Here is an 18978-nt window from a genome sequence, read left to right as displayed (position 1 = left end):
CACTACTCTCTTCAAAGCTCTCAGACAGGGACATTTAAGTCTGCAGAGGTTTCTGCTTCCTTTTGTTCGGCTATACCCTGCCCCCAGAGGTGGAGTCTACAGAGGCAGGCAGGCCTCCTTGAGCTGCAGTGGGCTCCACCCAGTTTGAGCTTACTGGCTGCTTTGTTTACCTACTCAAGCCTCAGCAATGGCGGGTGCCCCTCCCCCAGCCTGGCTGCTGCCTTGCAGTTCCATCTCAGATTGCTGGGCTAGCAATGAGTGAGGCTCCCTGGGTGTGGGACCCTCTGAGCTGGGCACGAGATATAATCTCCTGGTGTGCCCTTTGCTAAGACCATTGGAAAAGCACAGTATTAGGGTGGGAGTGACCTGATTTTCCAGGTGCCATCTGTCACAGCTTTGCTTGCCTAGGAAAGAGAATTCCCTGACCCTTTGCGCTTCCCAGGTGAGGTGCTGCCTCACCCTGCTTCGGCTCACACTCATTGTGCTGCACCCACTGTTCTGCACCCACTGTCTGACAAGTGCCAGTCAGATGAACCCCATATTTCAGTTGGAAATGCAGAAATCACACATCTTCTGCATTGCTCATGCTGGGAGCTGTAGACTGGAGCTGTTCCTATTCGGCCATCTTGGAACCGCCCTTAATTTTGATTTTCTAAAAGACTTACAGAACCAGCATGAGCAAACATGTCACTTTCTAAAATTTTTAAGGATCTCATTGCCCAGACTTGGATTAACAGTAATCTAATTGGTCCATACATGGCCACCTTTTATGTGTGTATGCATACATTACTGAAACTTACATGATTGTTCACGTTAATGTAATAAACATTTGTGAACATACTACCCAAAATGAAGGTCAAGTTCTTGACTGTAATTCATTTCTGGCCTTATGGCCTTCACCTCTGCTTCCTCCATCACACCTGCTTCCTCTTCTCCTTCATCCAAAGAAATCATTATCTGCATTCTTGAGTTCATCATTCTCTTACTTTTCTTTTTATGTTTTTTTAACATATGTTTCAATAGAGTATATAATTTTAGTTGTCCTTAACTTTATTAAAAAGGAAACGTTACTATAGATAACAATTTAGGGTAATTTTTCATTTAACAGTATACTATTCATGTTTATTATACAATAAATTTTGCTATACTTTGTTCAAATTGATTGTTTTTCCATATTCCATCATATAAATATGCAATATATTCATCAACTCTCCTGTTGATGAGCATACGTGTTGTTTCTAAGGTTTTGCTGTTTTGAACAGTGTTGCTATAAACATTCTTGTACATGTCTTCTGGTATACATGCATCTGAGTTTCTCTCTGCTTTATAAATAGAATTTTTGGTTGGTTCATAGAATATGTCAATATCTAAACTGATAAGATAATGTGAAAGTGGTTTTAGCATTTTACAGCCCCACAAGCAATTTATAAGAGATACAAGGTATATATGGCTTCCAACACTGCATACACTCAGGCTTTTTAAATTTTTGCCAATATAATGTGACTAAAGTGAAACCTCATAGTAGTCTTGATTTACATTGCCCTCACTTTGGATGTGGTTAAACATCTTATAGCATATGTTTACTAGCCAGGTGTGTTTCCTCTGATATGAAATACCTTTTCATGCATTTGCCCCATTTTTTTTCTTTGAGTTGCTGATTTTTATCTACTAATTTGTATTTCTTTAGCTAGTCTTCATAAAATGTACTTGTTGGCTATGTTTATTGCTGATTACTTCTCCCCGTTTATAACATGTTTTCACTTAGGATTATTTTTGACAAGCCAAATTTCTTAATTTTAATATTGTCAAATATTGTCAGTGCTTTTTTGTGCTTAAAATATGTTCACCAATATGTTCTACTAAGATGCTCACAGTTTGTTTTTAATATTCAAGTCCTTAATTTATCTGGAGATGATTTTATTTTTGCAGATAGCCATTTTTCCTATTCCATTTTTTGAATCCTCCTACATTTTCTTACTGATAAGACAGGCCACTTCTGCTGTACTTAAATGTGAATGCATAAGCTTACTTCTTGATTTTCTGTTCTATTTCATCAGCCAGTTTTCTATCCCTGTGCCACTTACATACTATCTTTATTAGTAGAGTTTATAATTAAGTTCTGATAACTTGTGTGAAGGAAGATACAATACATTGTTTATTTATACAATAAAATATGAAACAAGAATCAAAACAAATGAATTATAGCTACTTACAACTAGAGGTGTATATGTATACATATGTACAACTATGTGTGTGTGTATATATGTGTGTATGTGTACATACATATGTATGTATGTATATAGTTGTAAGTAGCTGTAGCTTTCACATCCAAGTGAAGAAAACTTCCCACACGTTAATTTTTTCTTACAAGGGATAAAAGAGATGATTGTTTCTAGTAAAGGTGATGGGTACTTTTAGGTTTGAAGCTGAAGGCTGCATGTAGTATGATTAGATCTCTCAATGGATATTGCAGCTTGACGTGTGTACCTGTAGAATGGACATCTCAATGTGCAGGATAGTGAAGATGGATGCATCCTGGGGTGAAGAGCTTCAAGCACTGGAAACACTACCAAAACAGTTTTTGGCCAAGGCTTTTCCTTCAGCAAGGATAAGCAGCTTTAAGAGTCACTTCTGAGATTATAATTCACTGGCCATGAGCAGTTGGAAGAGAAGTAGGGAAGGTAATTCTTGATGCTAGTAAATCTGTATCTATTTTTCTGTGCTCTTAGTTCTACAAGACTGCTACACTGTGTTATTTTAGTCCTAAAGACACCTAGGTGAGCAAATGTGTCACCAAATGAGGGGGTAAGCATTGATTATCTCACTCAAAATGCCTGATGGAAGGAAGTACGAGCAGAATTCTAGGACCACTCCTTTATTTTATTTTTTCTTCTTGAGAAGAAAGTATTCATCTGATCTTGTCAGTTACTTTCTATTCCTCCTTCTCCAAAAGTTAACCCCAAGGAAGGGCAGAGGATCAATTAGCTAAGATGCTGTATCTAACTACTTGGCACTGAATGTGTTTCTCTCTCCCTCTCTCTCCTCTTCCCCACATCCACTCCTGCAATCTATTCCCCCAGCATAAAAAAAAAACATTATATTTCTCTTTCTTTTATGGTAGAAACTGTTCTTAAGTCTTACCTCTTATTTGACCTTGGTAGTATTTGTTCTTCTCATTGGTAAGGCAAGTCCTCATGTCAAAAACTAATCATCATGGCAGAAGAAAAATACTGATAAGGAAAAAATCTCATAACATTTTAAAACATTATCCCACTACTTAGGGAGCAAATGTCTTGTAATACATTTTATAACTGTTTATGGTATGCTATTGTGTGGAAATATTATAGTTAAACACCACTGAACAAGTCCAACACCTTCATTCTCTAATGAGTTAGTTGGGACCCTAAGAGATAAGATAGAGTGATTCTCCCGATACTTCTCCATTTATTCTGTATTGCCTTTTCTCCCCTCCATTGCACCAAATTTTCCAAGAGGTGTGTCCAGATAGCTGTCTACTGGGTCAATTAAAGGCAAAATAATGAAATCAATAAAACAAATATGACTGGCCTTCCCAGTTCATATACCTTCTGTCCCTCCCTTTGCTTTTCTGTTTATACCAGATATTTGATAACCTCAAATTTCAACACATGCCTCTCTCCCAATCAAACTATTTTCAAAACATTACTCTACAATTAATAAAATCTTACAATGCAATATATTGCTTCAAACTAGAACATTTTCATAAACATTTTGCATTCCAAAAATTCAAATAAAATATCCTGACCTGGCTCAAATTCGAAGTCAGTGCCAAAAAATTTACTGCAGCACTACAATTTTTATGCTGCTGTCATACCTGGGAGATATTGTGGGTTCAGTTCCAGACCACCACACTAAAGTGAGCTACATGAACCTTTTGATTTCCCAGTGCATACAAAAGTTATGTACATAATATGCTATCGTCTGTTAAACGTACAATCACATTATATTTAAGAAACAATTTAAGTACCTCAATTAAAATACTGTATTGCTAAAAACAAAAGCTACGTATCATCTAATCTTCAGTGCGTCATAATGTTTTTGCTCGTGGAGGGTCTTGTCTGGAGGTTGATGCCTGCTGACTGGTTAGAGTGGTGGTTGCTGAAGGTTCTGGTGTCTGTGACAAATTCTTAAGTAATAAAACAATGAAGTTTGTGTCACTTATTGACTCTTTCATGAAAAATTTGTCTATCGTATGTGAAGCTGTTTGATAGCATTTTTATTCACAGTGGAACTTCTTTCAGAGCTGGAGTCAATATTCTCAAACACTGCTGCTGCTTTATCAAGAAGGTTTATGTAATATTTGAAATTTTTTTGTTGTCTTTTCAACAATGTTCACAGCATCTTCACTAGGAGTATACCACTTCCTTTTCTCATGCATAAGAAGCAAGTCCTCATCTAAGTTTTATTATGAGATTGCAGCAGTTCAGTCAGATATTCAGACTTCACTTTTAATTCTAGTTCTCTTGCTATTTCCACCTTATCTGCAATTACTTTCTCCACTGAAGTCTTGAATCTCTCAAAGCTATCCATGAGGGCTGGAATCAACTTCTTTCAACCCCTTAATAATGTTGATATTTTGACCTCCTCTCATGAATCATGAATGTTCTTCATGGCATCTGGAATGGTGAACCCTACCCAGAAGGTTTTCAATTTACTTTGCCAGATCCATCAGAGGAGTCACTATCTATGGCAGCTATAGCCTCATAAAATGTATTCTTAAAGTGTCAGTCATAGAAAATCAAAATTAATCCTTGATCCATAAACTACAGAATGGATATTGTGTTAGCAGGCATAAAAACAACATTAATCTCCATGTATATTTTCATTAGAGCTGTTGGGTGACCAGGTACATTGTCAATAGCAGTAATATTTTGAAAGGATAGATCTGGACAGTGGACTTAAAATATTCAGTAAACCATGCTGTAAGCAGATGTGCTGCCATACTGGCTTTGTTTTTTCATTTACATAGCACAGGCACTGTAGATTTAGCATAATTCTTAAAGGCCCTAGGATTTTCAGAATGGTCAATAAGCATTGGCTTCAACTTAAAGTCACCAGCTGCATAAGCCCCTAGCAAGAGAGCTTGTCTTTTGACGCTTTGAAACCAGACATTGACTTCTCCTCTCTAGTTATTAAAATCCTAGACAGCGTCTTCTTCCAATAGACAACTGTGTCTGTTTTGTCTACATTGAAAGATTATTGTTTAGTATAGCCACTTTCATCAATTCTCTTAGCTAGATCTTCTGGATTACTTGATACAGCTTCTACATCTCCACTTGCTGCTTCACCTTGCACTTTTATGTTATAGCAACAGCTTCTTTCCTTAAACTCATGAACCAACCTCTGCTAAGTTCAAACGTTTCTTTTTCAGCCTCCTCAACTCCCTCAGCCTTCACAGAATTGAAGAGCATTAGGGTCTTGCTCTGGATTAGGCTTTGGTTTAAGGGCATGTTGTGGTTGGCTTGATCTCCTATGCAGACCACTGAAACCCTCCATGCCAGCAATGACAGTTTCATGATTTTATCATTTGTATGTTCACTGGAGTAGCATTTTTAATTTCCTTCAATAACTTTTTTTTCTTTTGCGTTCACAACTTGGCTAATTGTTTGCTGCAAGAGGTTTAGCTTTCAGCCTGTCTAGGCTTTCAACATGTCTTCCTCACTAAGCTTAATTATTACTAGCTTTTGAATTAAAATCAGAGATATGCAAATTTTCCTTTCACTCGAACACCTAGAGGCCGCTGTAGATGTATTATTTGGCATAATTTCAGTATTCTTGTGTTTTAGTGAATAGGGAAAGGGAGAGAGATGGGGGAACACCCAGCCAGTGGAGCAGTCAGAACACACATAATATTTATTAAGTTCACTATCTTATGTGGGTCCAGTTTGTGTCACCCCCAAACAGTTACAATAATAATGTCAAAGATCACTTATCACAGATCACCAAAACAGGCATAATAATAATGAAGAGATTGAATATTGTGAGAATTACCAAAATGTGACACAGGAAGTGACCACTTGATGTTGGAAAATGGCCACAATAGGCTTGCTTGACACAGGGTTTCCATAAAGTGTCAATTTGTAAAAATGCAGCATCTGCAAAATGCAATAAACTTAAGCACAATAAAACAAGATATGCCTGCTTTTTCAGGTCACACATATACTCCAGTCATATTTGTAGCAATTTTAATGTATTGGAATTGCAGATTTATCATAGCCAATTCTAATACAATAGAAAGTTTCATTAGATATTTAATTATAATATTAACTAAATGGATACTGTCCCAACTAAAATAACATTATTCTTGAAATATAAAACATTCATTTAGAAAAGAAAGATCTGCTTTTGAGATAATAGAGTACTTTAAATTGTTATAAATAATTTTTTAAAATTAATATAATACCTATAAACAAGAAATTTATTAAACCTGATTTTACAATAATTACAGTAATGAGCAAAGCAGCCCCATTCTCTTAAACATTTACAGGCTTGGAAACAATTGTTTTGTGAAGGGTTGTATGTTAATTAGAGACTTGTAGCACATTAAACATGATGCCTTATAAACATATGTTTTAGTTTTTTCTTTTTGCACTTTGACACATTAATATGATAGTGACCAGAATTAGTAACATAGAAAGCCAAATTTAATAAGCCAAAGTCAAATTAGACTACACCAATCAAATATATTCCTAATTTAAAAAAATTTATATTTGCTGCTATGTATTTTAAAATACTACTTAAAAATACCTGTCCATTGCTTTTTCACCTATTGCTCTTCTTTTTCCATCACTGAAAATCAGGGCCAGTCACTGTGATTTTATGATTGCTCTTCTAAAAGTTTCACAGGATAAAAGCACTTGACCTACATTTTCCTTTAGGCTCTTCCTTCTGAAACCTGAGAAAAAAATCAGAGTTCAAAGTAAGAACAATAATTGTTCCTGCACCACCTATACCTTTATTCTCAGGGTTCTGCAATCAACTGTGATAGCATTTGAAGACACTAACCAGTCAGACTCTGAGATTATTGATTCCAGAAAAGGTGCATGAATGACTTCCTTTCCATTTCTTTATATCTGTGTGTAGCTCCAAATAGAAAATTCAATAACATCAATGACCCAAAACTCCTATGAATAGACATGTTAACTCATAATACATAAAAAAGTAGAAAGCGTGATGGAATTTGTGTTTTACCATTAACATTTACACTTGTTTTTGAGAAAGGCTCTGGTTCAAGGCACACTAGGCACAAAAGTTCTCTCCTTTCCTATCAAGAACCAAAGAACTTGAGGGTAGTGAGGATCTGGCTACAAGCTCTCCCACAGTTCATTTTTGGTTAGACCCTTTGATATGCCAACTTGAACCCTAAGAAGACCAGCCTAGAGATCTCCATCTGAGACATAACAGAGATTCATGTCTCATCATGTACACAGGAATCACAGGCCAGTATAAAATACACAGAATCTAGGTCTGCATAAAATATAGGTAATGAAGTTTCCTTACTTCTTCCATGTAAGTCTCCTAATGAAAGAACCTCAGGGTGCCATGTACACTCTCTTGAATACGACAAGCCCAGTTTAATTTTGGACATAACATTTTCATGAGCAGCTAACAATGTGTTGTCTATATTTTATTTATTTTTGTATTCCCAGCCCCTTATGTAATGAGTGCCACATAGTAGTAACACAAAATTTAGGCATAACTGAACAAAATAGAGATGTTCGCATATGCTATGGAATCACAAAGAATTAAAAATTACAAATATCTCTGCGTTACAAAATGCCACCCAATCAACGAAATTGTATTTATAAAACCCAAGGCATAAATTCTTAGCTGCAACATCCTCCCTAAACGTAGGGTGAGTTATGACTTTTTAAATACTTGGGAGTAAATATTTTTAAAGTAGTCCTTATTTTATATGAAACAATCATACAGAATACTTGACACTAAAGTCAGAAGTAGAAAGAAAATCAGAGTGGAAATTCATAAAACCCACCAGTTTATGTAGATTTATTTATTCATTTATTTTGGCAATTTTTTTTTTCTACATGAAATCTCTGTTGCACTTGGAAAGGCTGTTACCTATCTTTAGGCAGGAACTTAGTGGTGTCCTTAAAAGAAAGATTGTCTCTGGGCACACAGAGTGCTTAGTTTGCCAGGATGGTTGACCTAACAATAAGAGTCTGGATAATTACACTCACAGTGTATTCAGCCTTATAATTCTCTGCATTGACAGGAAGGAAAAATAAATGTTTCCTGAACAAGTTGTCAAAAAGTTGCTCTCTTCGAACAAGCGTAGTTTTACCTTAGCACGGTTTTGAAATAGAAGGTAATAGGCTTTAGAATTTTCTTTACTAAGGTCATTTAGAATTAAGACAGTTTCTTGTCTGTCTGGACTTGTTTAATTCTGGCTTTACAAAAAATAAGAGAGAAGATAGAATGCCATTTAGACAGCTTTTTCTACCCCTGTATAGACCTGACATTGTACCACCTATATCTCCCTTCAAGGTAATTTGTTGCCCAGATACACAGTGCAGTTGGCAGATGGCTTTCATCTGTCCCATCATTTAGGGTCTATCTCAGTTGCACTGACATACCTCAGCCTGATGAGGATCAACTCAGAGAGGCATGAATCACTGCCAGGTTTCCCTCTGAGTTAGCCAAGGCTTTGGAGAGCCTTCATCACAACTTCACCCTCTGTCCAACAGTTCTTCTTCTTTCCTTTCACAGGTATTGATATGTAATAAACCTCTTGAACTCTATAGTGTCTCAGCTTCCACTTCAGAGAAACTCAAATTGAGATCAGAGATATCAAAACTGGCCCAATAAAGTGGACAATAAGATGAGGTTTTTGGATTAATCAATGTCCTGTTAAATGAGGACCCTGTCACTGGTGGTAGGGGGAACACACATTGTCCTGGATGCACAATGGTAGTCCAGTTGTTAAAATCTTTACAGGGGTGAGTTGGGATGGTGCTGGTAGGATGGGATACACTGATGAGTTTTAGTATAGAATGACTGTTTATAAATGTTATTGATGCACTACAGAAATATAGAGAACAGATGAGGATGAGTAAAAGGCAATCGAAAAGCAAGGTGAAAACCAAATGATCTTGGTTGCATCAAAGCTCTCATTTCCTGCAACAGAAGAGCAAAGGAAGCCGAGAACCATGTCTATGATATAAATGTTGGAGTGACAGAACTGCAAAGATAGTTAAATGACAGATAAAGTCAGGTCTATTATGCCAAGGTGAGGACCTTGGTTAAGACATTTTGAGATTTTGCTATTTGGGTGGATGTCTCTGAATGGGATGATGACGTCTGAGTGGATTTCTCTATTATATTTTAACTCCCCATTCTCCTCCCAAATTTCTGAGCCTGAAGAAGTGCATGCACATGCACACATACACACAAATTCACACACACACAGACACACACCACCTCTTATCCTCATGGTGGAAGAAAATGCAGAGTCTGTAAGATAACAGGTCTTACCTTCCCAGGATTTGACCTCACCTCTACCCATAGTCTCTATGCTAATACCTGGGGTTAAGTTATACTGTAACCTTCCTGGGGCATTGCTTGGTTTGATGGAAGGGGGAAGACTATATCACAAAGTAATTGGAATATCTAGCTGTCACAGAATGGCAGGGGCCAGGAGAGTGAAGAAAGAACTGGATTCTGAAGATGCTTAATAAAGGTCATTTGAATATACAATTACGTCAGGAAGAATTCATTTATTTTGGAGGGCACCCAGAAGACACTAGATTTAACACTTGGCAAGGAGTCAGGGAGAGGTGGCAAACTTGCTACCAGGATGATGTTAAGCATAGGAAAAGTGATGACCCATAGAAAGGAAGTTGAAAGGGCAGGATTGCCACCGCAAATAGTAAAGGAACAGATTGAAAGGGGTGGATGTTTGGAAATAGATATCCAATATATGTCCCCCAAATCCTCCAGATGATTGTATTCCATTGGAGACACCACCCCATATCAAGGCCATAAGGAATGCCATGGTGACAGGAGCATGAGTATCATTAAAAATGTTAGTGGTGGCCTCTTCTCTGTGCCAGTGTTGGTGGTAGGAGAGGCTGTTACAGAACTTGTCTCACTGATATCACCGGGGATAAAATAATCTCCCAAAAGTAGAGGGCAGATGATATTGATTCAGAACCAGAAGGCAAGGTATTGCAATTATTGTAATGAATTATGAGTTTGGAGTGACAGCCAAGGTTTTCTGACCTGTAGAGAGTTACTGACATGATTAAAAGAAAATCATTTATCGAGAGGCAAAAATAGGTAGACACCCTTGTCATCAGAGGAAATAAGAATGAATAAGTAGCTTACAGAAGTCACCCCAATAAAAATTATAGTTCCTTGTACAGTTTTAGATTGAACCTGTTTTCAGATATGGAATTCATTGACTAATTTTTTTCCAATTTTTTATGAAGAAAAACATCACAGTAATGATTTCTCCACTACTTTTCCAAGTGACCTATGGCCATTTTCTCAGGTACCAATATATTTTTAAAAGGAGGGTACTTACACATTTGGAGACTGTTGGACACAGGGTTTGAGTTGGTAACCAGAATCTTCACCATCATTCCAGTCCCATAAGAGAGGTGTCATATATGGGCTAAGTAATAAATAGAATCCTAGTCATGGTTATCCAGTGTTTCCACTGGGTTTACAGATCTACTCAGTCTGTAGTCACTCCCTGGTCTCCATAGGTATATTTTGGAGTTATGTATTTGGCAGCTGGTAACAAAGGTCATGGTCATCCAGTGGTTCCACTTGGTCTACAGACCTACTCATTGACACTTTCCTGGTCTCCATAGGTATATTTTGGAGTTATATATTTGGCAGCTTGTAACAAGCCTCATTTTTTTTTTGCCTTGGCATAAGAGCTATAATAGTGACAAAGTAAAGTGGACACCTTTGAAATTGCCCCACTCCTAGCCATCATGCCTATCATGAAGGCATGATAGAGATTTGTGACCCCAATAATCTAAACGAAGTAGGGGTGTGGTCCCTATCATTTCCCCATTTAATTCCAAATAGATGGATCATGGAAAATGACAGATTACTCAAATTAAGTGAAGTATTAGCCTGACTGAAACCACTATGTCAAACGGATTTCTTGGCAAAAGCAGATTAATATGGCCTCAAAAACATGATATCTGGCCTCTGATTTGATAAACACATTCATTTCTTTCCCAATCTGAAAATATTATAAACAATTTACATTCATATAGAACATACAACAGTATATATTTACCAGCTTGTCCCAGGGCTAAGTTCACACACACACATGCGTGCACACACACACAGTCTCTCTCTCTATGTGTGTGTGTGTGTGTGTGTGTGTATGTGTGTATATATATAAAATAGCATAGTCTAAAGAGATTTGGATCATCTAGATATCTGACAGAACATTACATTAGTCCATTATGTCAATGGCATTACGTTCATCAGACCAAGTGAGCAAGACAATGCTGAAGATCTCAATAAAATACACATACTCCAGAGGGTTGGAGATAATTCTACAGAGAGTGAAGAGCCCAACACATTCATACAACTTTTAAAGGCCCAGTGGACAGGTGTATGCTGAGTCATCCCCTCCAAAATAAGAGAAAAATTATTGCATTTTGCACATCCTACCATGAACAAAGAATAGTACTGGTACATTTTTTAGATTCTTATGGCAGCATCCTACACAACTAAGAATACTGCTCATGCCCACATACTGCATGGAATGAAATGCTGTTAGCTTTGGAAAGATCTTACAGCAAAAAACAGCTCTACAGCAGATCCAGGTTACAGTGAAAGTAGCCCTGACACTAGAGTCATATGGTTTTGCAGACCTTATGGTACTGGAGATATAATGGCTAGTAGAAAAGAGGCAGTGTGGAATTTGTGGCAAGTCTCAGTGTAAGAATCATAATGTGGGCCCCTGGGATTCTGGAGTAAAGCTATGCCATTTGTCAGAGAAAATCATATGCCTTTTGAAAAATCCCAAGGGTTCTGGAGCAAGATCATGCCAAATAAAGCAGACAATTACATATCTTTCAAAAACAACTTGTGGAATGCTATTAGGCTCTACTATAGACAGAACAGCTGACCATGTGTCTGAACCTGCTTGTCGAGAGCTGGGTCTATCAGCCAACAAATTAATAAGTGATGGGCCTAGCAGAAATTCAGCATAAGACGGAAGAGGTATATCCCAAATTGCACACGAGAAGGACCACAGGGCATAAGAAAGCTGCATGAGTAGGAAACCCAGACAACAATGGCATCCACCATCATTGCCCTAGTGCCTGCCCTTCAGTTCACAACTCTAGCATAGTAGGGTCCCCCATATGACCAGCTGAAAGAAAAAAAACTCAGACTATGAGTGTGTTGGCTTAATATGTGGGTGCAAGCCAAAAATGGATTTTAGCTGCACTGCAACCTCACTTAGAGATGGCCTTGAAAGACTGCCATGAATTCTTCCTATGGGCATAGCTTCATAACTTTGGGCAGTGTCCCTGGTCCTATACTTTGTGTTGAGAAAGAAGCTTCCTGAGATTAGAATATATAAGCACTTATGATTAGCAGTGAATGGCCTAGAAAGCTGATCAGGGCCCTGGAAGGGAAAAAAAATGCAAGGTCAAGTATAAGCACACATCTTGAATAGCATGTGATTAAACATGTGAGAGTTGGCATGAAGTGCAGATTTTTATGTTACATATTAGTGGCCACTAGAAAGCATTAACCATAAAACAGCACTAAATAAACACCTGATATTGTCAGTAATTTTTGGCAACAGCCACCTCAAAGTGGATATAATAGATATATAAACAGGGTGACTGTGGTGGCAGATATAGAAACTATGCATGGATCCAACAACATGGGTTTCAGACTAGCAAGGCTGATCTAGCTTCTGCTACCAACTAATGTTCCACCCACTGGCAACAGAGAACATCTCTTATCTTCCAATATGACAAAATTTCTTGAGGAGACCAAATGGGCTCCATTCATACTAGAAGGTCCAGTCACTTGTTCTCATAGGAATAGACACCTGTTAGAGTATGGATTTCCCTTACTTGCCCACAGAACTTCAGCAAACACAGCTACGTAAGGTCTTATGGAGTGACTGATCTTTTGGAATGGGTGTCCAAAGCATCACACCAGAGAAAAAAACAAGAAAACACTTTACAGCAAAGAAGGTGTGGGAGTTAATGATGCCCACAGGATCCACTGGATGTATGACTTACTCCATTACCCGGAAGTGCTGGTCTGCCAGAGTGCTGGAGTGGCTGTGAAGGTACAAATAAAGAGCTACCTGAGAAGCATTATTCTGTAAGAATGGGGTACCTTCCTCCAGAACACAGTATATGCATTAAAAATTTTATATGGCAAAGTGTCCCCAATAGGATAAATACACAGGTCCAGAAATCAAGTGGTGAAATAAGCGATCTTGTTTATCTTCACTCCTGATGACCCACTGGGGAGCTTTGTGCTTTCTGAACCTGCAATTTGTACTCTGAAGGGTTAAATACTCTGCTCTACAAAAGAGGCAACCTTTTACTAGCAAATACAGCAAGAGCCTCATTGAATTATTAACTATAGCTGACTTGATTTGGCCAACGGATGTTTCTATCCTAATCTGAAAATTAGGGGCTCCCTGTTTGCAAAGACTGCCACTTTCTCCTCAGGAAGAGAAGCCCACAGGAATCCTTGAGGAGTAGCTTTCTGGTTGTATATGGAGAAGAGGATATGAGAAACACCAATTAGGACTACTGTAGACGCAGAGATTAACTACTCAGATCTCTTCTCAAAGAAGATCTTGCGCCCAGTTGTAGGGAGTGCAGTCAGCAGACAGCCTCCAGCTCTCATCCCCTTCAATTGGCCGTCTCATCTACAGAGGGTCACTTGAAGAAACATTATTGCCCCAAGAATCTCACACCTGCTGACTAAGCGTGGTGAAGATATAGGGGCTCAGAAATTCTGACCCAACCTGCGCCAAATCTGGGGATGATGTTCAGAGTTCTCCAGTTAGGTAGGTGTTGTCAGGCCTGCTTCACAGTTCATCTACTCCTCTTGTGCAATCTTGCTTCTTCCTTTTCCTTTCACAGGTGTTGATAACCTAATCAACACCTTGCATCACAAACTCTGTCTCCACTTCTGCTTACAGAGACTCAACCTTCAAAAGCTTCCAAGCCAAATCCTCCTTCTGTGATTATTGATACTTTCATTTGACCACTCCTTAACTCAGCATTTCCAAGAGTTTCTTTCTAGGAAACAAGATCCCCTCAGACATTAAATTTTATTCTACCATAATATAAATTCATGATGAAATAGCTTGATAAATGATTAGTAAGACTAAGATAAATGGATTTTCTTACTGCATCACCAGACCATTTGACCTGCAAAGGTACTTATCATGAATGAATATTTTCCATCTTGTGAATCCCTAAAACATCAGTCCTCCTCCACCCATTGCCAGTGATAAACTCTTTGGAAAATAAGTGGTCATATGGTGAATTTTTCTTATATCTTTCCAGAAGCAGAAGAAGTAAGACTTCATAAGTACTATAAATGATCAAACTAACTAAAAATTAAAATCACTATTTGTAACAAGAGTTATAAGGCTACATTACAGCAGCTATTATTCTTACCTTTTGAAGACCAAATAGAAAGAGTGAGTGATCTGAGCATAAAGGAAGCTTGAGGGAAATTTAAATAGTTTCTTATAATCTTTTGGTATTATATATCTTCATTGATAGGAGATAATTTAATTACAAAACATGATTAGATATCCAATCAATTCTAATTCAGTCAAAGTTTTTAAAATCACATCTTTTAGAATATGAGTTACTTAATAAGTTTTCAGTAGAAGATTGCTATTTTGCATATACTCATAATAAAATTGCAAAGATTCCATCATTCATGTATGGTTTTTAGTGCCCAGGTGAAAGCCATCTGCCCTTTAGTTTTAAAAGAACTAATAGATAGAAATTTTCATACTTTTTACAAGAACATCCACCCTCATATATACTTTTTGCTGCCCAAATCATCTGTGGTTGACTAAATGGTTAGGTTAAGCCAATCGTATTCTCCTTGCCACTCTACATTTAGAAAGGGGCATGTAACCAAATGCAAGACAGCACAATGTGAGAGAAGTTTTCTGTGGGACTTCTGGAAAGTAGATCCTTTTGCTAAGAAGACGACATAAGAAAATATGAACTCTTCCTTCTAATAGACATTCCCAACTCTAGCTGTATCACCTGCAATTAGAGTAGAACTAAGAGAACTGCAGAGAAACTAAGTCACAGCTTCCATATTTTATACCTTGATCACATCTTACACTTTGACTTCTTCTTACATGAGATAATACTTTTCTTATTAAGACTATTTGTACTGGGGATTTCTGATACATACAGCAAACTTGTCTTTGTTGATAGGAGGTTTCTAATTCTTTTAGAAAGAAATCTTAATGATCAAAGACTGATAATTTTCCATGATAAAAACTGGTAAAGTTCATTATAAAGAATAGAATTACTGAATATTAAGATAAACATAGTACATAAATTAATAATTAGGAAGTGGAGCTTTCATAAGAAGTAAGCAAACATACATAAGTAACCTATTGTTGTTTTTCCTTCTGAAGAAAAGAAATTTGTATATTGATAAAGGTAAGAGCGAAATTATGATGTTTATATTTTCAAAAACTCCTCGATGAGGCCCTAGAGTATGTTATTATTTTGTTTTAAGTATTTATTTTTACAAAATAAGTTATGATTGACCCAGTTTCTGAGTTTCTAAACAAATTATGGGTGATTAAAAACTGGTGATTACTCATCGAAGATGACAGTGGAATAGGGACTTCAGAGTGGTGATCAATATGATCCCTACTCTAAAGCCAGCTTTCTCACGCGATTCTGTATCCCCTTCCTGAACCCTACCTCTTGACTCTAATTCCAGAATATTATAAAGAAAGAAAAAAGCATAAGTAAAGATATGGGGGAAAGCATATATAAAATGTGCTTCTCCAAGTAGAAAAATGTGACTTGACATTGCCCTAGAATGCATTTAACTTAGCCTCTTTGTAACTGATCTGAATAAGGAGTAACTGATCATATTAGTAGATAGCTGTCTCTTGTCTCTTCTATGAGTAGTGAAATATCTGGTGAAAGTTCTCAAGAGAGTGTGTGAGTAGACAGGAATAGTAGGTGAATTGCAATAATGATTGTTCAAGGTAATGCATTCGGAGAAAAGTAGCTCAACATTTACTTAGAAGAAGATGGCCCTGATTTATCTATTAAAACACAGGAAATAGATTGTACTGTTATGATTTGGCAATGCTCATTGAAGAGCAGGTAGACAGCAGAACCACAGTAATCAGAGGTTGACATGAGTTAAAAGCCTACAGCCTCAGCAAATAAACTACTGGAACCGGTTCAGCAGTCAGGCAACTGCAATTAACTTTGTAAAGGAGCCGTCCAGCAGTTCATTAAGAGGTTCTTGGTCAAAACCTGTGGTCTCTGTGTACTTTTTCCAATTGACCCTTCCCCATGGAGAATCATGGGTGAGTGTGTGTGTGTGTGTGTGTGTGTGTGTCCTTAAGCAGTCTTCGGGTTAGCACACAATGTTTTCAGCTAATTTATCTTTGTTAGAAATTGCAGTACTAAATATAGTTTCTTGATTTCTGTATTACGTTTTTGTCTCTTCTTCTTCCCCTTTGAAAATGCGTTGGCCACATCCAGAGTCAGAAAAGAGCCAGGAGAAGGTGTGCTGAGCCACAGTAGAGAAATTCTCTATCCTTTTATCAGCCAACTCTTATTGGACACCTGTATGCAGGAGTATACTGTGCACAAGTACAAAAGGACATACTATAGTAATTTTTAGCCCATGTTCTCCATCTAAAATATCTTTGGACAGTAAACAACTTTATTTTTGTATTCCTTGTCCCTAGCATACTGAGGTATTTTATGAATGTATATTTTATATTATAATGCATTATTTTATTTTTAACTTTTGTTTTGGATTCAGTGGATACATGTGCAGGTTTGTTACATGGGTATACTGCTTGATGCTGAGGATTGAAGTACAGATGATCTCATCACCCAGGTAATGAGCACAGTACCCGCTAGGTACCTTTTCAGCCTGTGACCCCTTCCCTCTTTCCCCACTCTAGTAGTCCCCCAGTGTCTATTGTTCCCATCCTATGTTCCTATTGTTCACATCCCTATGTCCCTGTGTACTCAATGTTTAGCTTTCACTTATATGTGAGAACATGTGGTATTTAGTTTTCTGTTCATGTGTTAATTGGCTTAGGATAATGGTCTCAAGCTGCATCCATGTTGCTGCAAAAGACATTATTTTTTATGGCTCGTAGTTGAATACATAAATTAATGAAGGGTTCCTTTGTTCTCTACAGGACATATGTCATTTGAGGAGGAGGCATGGGTTCTACCTATAAGCATTTTTTATATATATCTTATATATAATATGTGTATATAACATATGTATGTGTATGTATATATGTGATAACTTTATATTTTATAGATAGATTTTATATAGGGATCTATAAATATATATACTCACATATCCAGTTACTAATAACTATTCTTAATGTTTTTCTATGTTGATGTAATTTCAGTCTCCACTCACTCTTTACTTCTGGGATGGTGGCAGACACACAGAACTATCAAGCTGCGAATTTTAGAGGGGACATGAGCTAACAAGACACACAAACGGTTGACCAAGGCCTGAAAGGAAGCATGGGACTTAGACAGCAGAGACAGGGGCAAAGGCCATTGGATCTCTGTGAAGTGGCACCTGTTGTTGGGATAGAGCACTCTAGGAAAGTCATGAAGAACTGGTGGAACACTCAGCTGAGGTTATTAAATCAGAGGAAACATCTGGGTGACGATTTTCTTTGGAAGATATTTTGTGCTAAAAACTTCATCCTTGATTCCTGTGCTAATGTGTCATTCATTTCTGTGAGCAACCTAATAAAAATATATTCATGTTCCAACTTACAAGAGTACTGGAAATATATACATATGTATATATATATATTTTTTTCCCAAAATTAGGATTCACTTACACTTAAAATATCATACTATATTGAGGTAATCAAATCTGTAATGTGACTAACACTTATTGTGAGAATGTTTATCTTCATATTGAATAAAATCTTGCCTACTATCAACTGTCAGCCACTAATTCTTGTTCTGTCCTCTGCTGATACACTGGAAAATATCAACAATTTTTCTACACAACATCTTTTCAACATTTCACAAATATCTACCACATTTATTTTTCATCTCTTTTGTAAACTAACTAAACAAACAATTATTTCACTATGTTGTTTTATTTCTTTCTATACATTTCAGAATGTTTAGATTTTTTCTACACATTTTCATGGGTTCTTCCTAATCCATAAGCAGAATTGAGGATAATGTATAGACTTCCTAATTGGCACATTACATAAAAGATATTATTCTGAGAGCAGTATCAGGACATTATATTTTTGTTTTGATTTCTTCAGATGTTGCTGCATTGCAGGTTCTATACTTATGTGAATACTTACTTAGATTTGGCTGCATAAATATTTTAAATCTATTAATGTTTAATAGATTTATAATATAACATTTTAGTCAAGGATTCTTACAAATTTTTAATTTTGATGAATAACACAACCCCTTATAATTTTACATTATTATCTTTTGGTGTTTACTACTTGGGGAACCTAGTAAAATGCTTCTTACAAACTTGTAATGTTATGAACTACAATACATAACTGGTTAGGAAAAAATAGGTCAATTTATTCAAAACACTCACATCTGTAGGGCTAAACTGAAATGTTTGTATAAATATTTTAAAACAATATGACAATCCAAGAGGACTGGGCTACTGTAAACCACAGGCTTGATTCTTATATGTGAGATATGG

General features: G+C 36.9%; 1 long non-coding RNA gene across 1 annotated transcript in view; it reads left to right on the top strand.

The window, feature by feature from the left end:
- The window catches only part of LOC129478348 (uncharacterized), a 70867-nt gene extending 52844 nt beyond the window's left edge, over positions 1-18023 (top strand). Inside the window, exon 3 of the long non-coding RNA XR_008656405.2 lies at positions 17681-18023. This is a non-coding gene — a long non-coding RNA (uncharacterized lncRNA). The remainder of the gene's footprint in view (positions 1-17680) is intronic.
- The last annotated feature ends 955 nt before the right edge of the window (positions 18024-18978 follow it).

The sequence above is a fragment of the Symphalangus syndactylus genome, chromosome 3 (genome assembly GCF_028878055.3).
Source record: "Symphalangus syndactylus isolate Jambi chromosome 3, NHGRI_mSymSyn1-v2.1_pri, whole genome shotgun sequence".
Lineage (NCBI taxonomy): Eukaryota > Metazoa > Chordata > Mammalia > Primates > Hylobatidae > Symphalangus > Symphalangus syndactylus.
The sequence above is the reverse complement of the archived record's forward strand: the minus strand, read 5'-3'. Positions and strand labels throughout refer to the sequence as shown.